Consider the following 3,582-nt stretch of genomic DNA (forward strand, 5'->3'; position numbering starts at 1 on the left):
GGTAGCTTAATGGATTCAAGTTTCTCCATTAATGGTGCATGTGTGAGGTTTATTTCAATTTTGAATAACTAAAGGATAAAATTAAAAGAGTTTTCATTTTCTGAACGATCACTTCATTTAGTGAATTGCTAATCATTTACTCATGAGAGACTACACGATAGCCCTCTAGCGAGAGAGAGACTAAACGATAGTGTAAAGAATTGAGCGAGATACTAAACGATCGAGCGAGATTTGCTAAACAATCGTGTAAACAATTGAGCGAAAGACTAAACGATCGAGCGAGATTTACTAGACGATTGGCTAGACGATTCTCACAAGAGTGAGATTTACTAAACGATCAAGTACTCTCAGTCTAAGCGATAGACAAAACCTTTCCCCCACTTGATCGTGTAGTTTGATCATTTTCTTCCTTCTTCCCTCTACCAAATTCACACAGAGCCCACAACTCCTGGATTCTCACTTCGAGAATATCAAGGTTGCCGAGTGGTTGTGTCGAAGGGTTGTTATTCAAGGAGTAGATTGTTCGTGATTGTAACAACAATGAGTGGTTGGCTAGACGATTGGTTATGAGAGCGAGATATTGTTGTGCAATTGCTCACGAGAGCGAGATATTACTGTGCGATTGCTCATGAGAGCGAGATATTGTTGTGTCATTGTCCACAAGAGCGAGAGATTTCCAGAAGAAGAGTTCTTTAAGGTATATCTCTCAATTCCTGTTGTATTTAGTTAAGATAGCATGTTGTAATTTTCTTTATAATGTATAATTATTCTTGTATGTTTGTGAATGCATTTATTCTTGCACAATGGCTTGGAAAGATCTTGCTTCCGCTTATGGAGATCTCTATTTAGATTTCCTTCATAAACATCCATCAAACAAACCACATTCATAACCATTCATCACATGAAACAGGATGCAGAATTTGTAAAACCCACCATCACTGTAAAATCGATTCAACATAAAATATGGAATTTGGGATCAGATAACCAACAACCTGGCTCTGATACTAATTGAAGGAACCCAAACTGAAGGGAACCGTAAGTGAAAGCAAGAATGTCCCAAATCCCATTTTTCATTGAATATAAATTTTACAGTAAAACAAAGAAACAAAATACGCATTTATTTGTAAATTACATCATACTAACAAAAGGTTTTAGAAACCTTATCTTTGAAGACTTTTCTTCAAGATTCCCTCGAACAACACACGAATGACTTGAAGAGTTTCTTCAAGAAAACTTTGAACAAGAACGAACACGAGCACAAAGACTTCCTCGGTATTCTCAGGTTAAAACCCAGGAGTGGTGGGTTCTGACTATTTTGGATTGAAGGAAACTTAGTAGAGAGGAAAAAGAAGATTTGCAAATTGTTCAGCAACAATTCCAAAACATAGAACTCTTCTATCTCTTTTCTCACTGTCATCTTGATAATCAGATTATTGGAAGAATGTGACTCTTTCCTATCTTTCAAAGAATCAAATACCATAACCACCCACTTACATAAGTGGAGATAAAAGAGGCAACTCTCCCTCCCTCATTTTTATTTAAAATAAAATAAAAATTATATTTAATATATATAAATATAAATATGATAACTAACTTATCATATTATATACATATATTAAATTATATGTTATATCACATATAACATATAGATTTAATATTATATCACATACAATGTTTCTTCTCTCTAATATGGTATTTAATATAAATCACATTTATATTAAATTTAATAACTATGAATCTAATTCATAGAATAATATTTGAATCATATTCAAATATTTATTTCCTCCCACTAAACAATAATGTATCAAATACATTATAATAATTATATCACATATAATTAAAACAACTTAATTATATCATATATAATTAAATCCCTCTACTAATTTGAACAATTCAAATTAATCCAAAAACTGATTCTCAATTAATCCTATTGAACTATCAAGAAGACCTCATGGACCTGTAGGTTAAAGCTCCAATGATACATAAATAATTAATTAAACCCTTTAATTAAATTATTCACCATCAGTTAACTGTCGGGCACTCCACTAAAGACCGACAGCTACACTCTTCACACTACAGATATATTTCTGTGTCCATTGAATATAACCAATCAACAGTATGATGACCCTTCACAAATTGCTCGTAAGTACAGCTAGGCCAAAATTACCGTTTTCCCTCTATAGTTATATCTAACTCCTTAAGTACCACCGATCCCTCTAATGAATAATAAATCATAGTCCAACTATGACTAAACCCCTCTCGTATGTGGCGCCACATTGTTTAAGTCCCAGAATCAGCCCTTAAGAGAGTAATTTATCTACTTACTCCGACCTCGGAGAAGGAGTGAATTCCTTCTTGTGTAGCTATGTTCCAGCTCTCCAATCAGAAAAATCCCCAAAATGATAGGCTTGTTGAGTTGGCATTTGGCTACTCTCACCCATACAAATCGAAGGACCACCCTTATAGGCAGGAGTTCACAACTCACTCAAGATTTAGGTCATGTTACCTATGGTCATCTTGGTAAAATGTAAGACTCTATTATGAACACGTTATATAATGAGACTAAATATTCGTAGTCTGGTCTTATACAAATTCCTTTGTATAAAATATCCTCTCTCACATATCTATACGTGAATGATCAAGATCAGATCATTTATAGCACTTTACAACAATTGTAACACCTACAAAGCGGGTCATACTCATAGTGTCACTAGGATAAGGTACCCAACCTTATCCATCTACTACAAACCATTTAGGTTATCACTTAAACATGATCCACCTGTATGTCTCTACATACATGCTTAAGTTGTAAGATAACCTTGGATATTAGTTTATTAGTTTGTGATTAATGCAATTAAAATATCACATATTTTATTAAATAGACAATGAGTTTGAATAAAATATCATATATTTTATTAAATACACAATGGGTTTGTTCAATAATGTTTACAAACTATAGGACCCTATGAGATTTAGGGCATCAACCCCAACACAAAGCATATTTCACCGAAACTTTTCTACACTCATGATCTTGAAGAAAATGGCGACATCGCTGTACAACAAATTTGTTCGAATGATAACCTGGCAGACTTATTTACAAAGGCATTACCCACCATTGGAATACGGCGACTCAGAGATCTTAAGTAATGTTTTCAGGAGGGGGAGTAAATATATTGTATTCTTTTAGGAGTATATATTATATGAAATATGTAATTTTTTTTCCTTTATTAGGGTTTTTTCCCATTTGGTTTTTTCTAGTTAGGTTTTAATGAGGCACATTTCATATATATATATATATTGGCATCTAAGGGGAACTATTATAAATATTATAAAAATATATAAATGCCCATTACTTAGTGTCCTAAAAACCATGTGTCAATTTTCATTTTGTCCATGTGGTTTGTAGTTATTCATGTTTGGTGTCCATGTAAGACCAAATCCTACTTGCCACTTTGCCTTAGTGGCATTTGGTGGATCTTAAAATCACATATATTGGTGAGAAATTCACTTCAAATTTCCACTAAATTTTCATAATTTCAGTTATTTTATAATTTTACTTATTTTATTTTATAATTTTATTAT

The sequence above is a fragment of the Benincasa hispida genome, chromosome 9 (assembly GCF_009727055.1).
Source record: "Benincasa hispida cultivar B227 chromosome 9, ASM972705v1, whole genome shotgun sequence".
NCBI classification, from domain to species: Eukaryota; Viridiplantae; Streptophyta; class Magnoliopsida; order Cucurbitales; family Cucurbitaceae; genus Benincasa; species Benincasa hispida.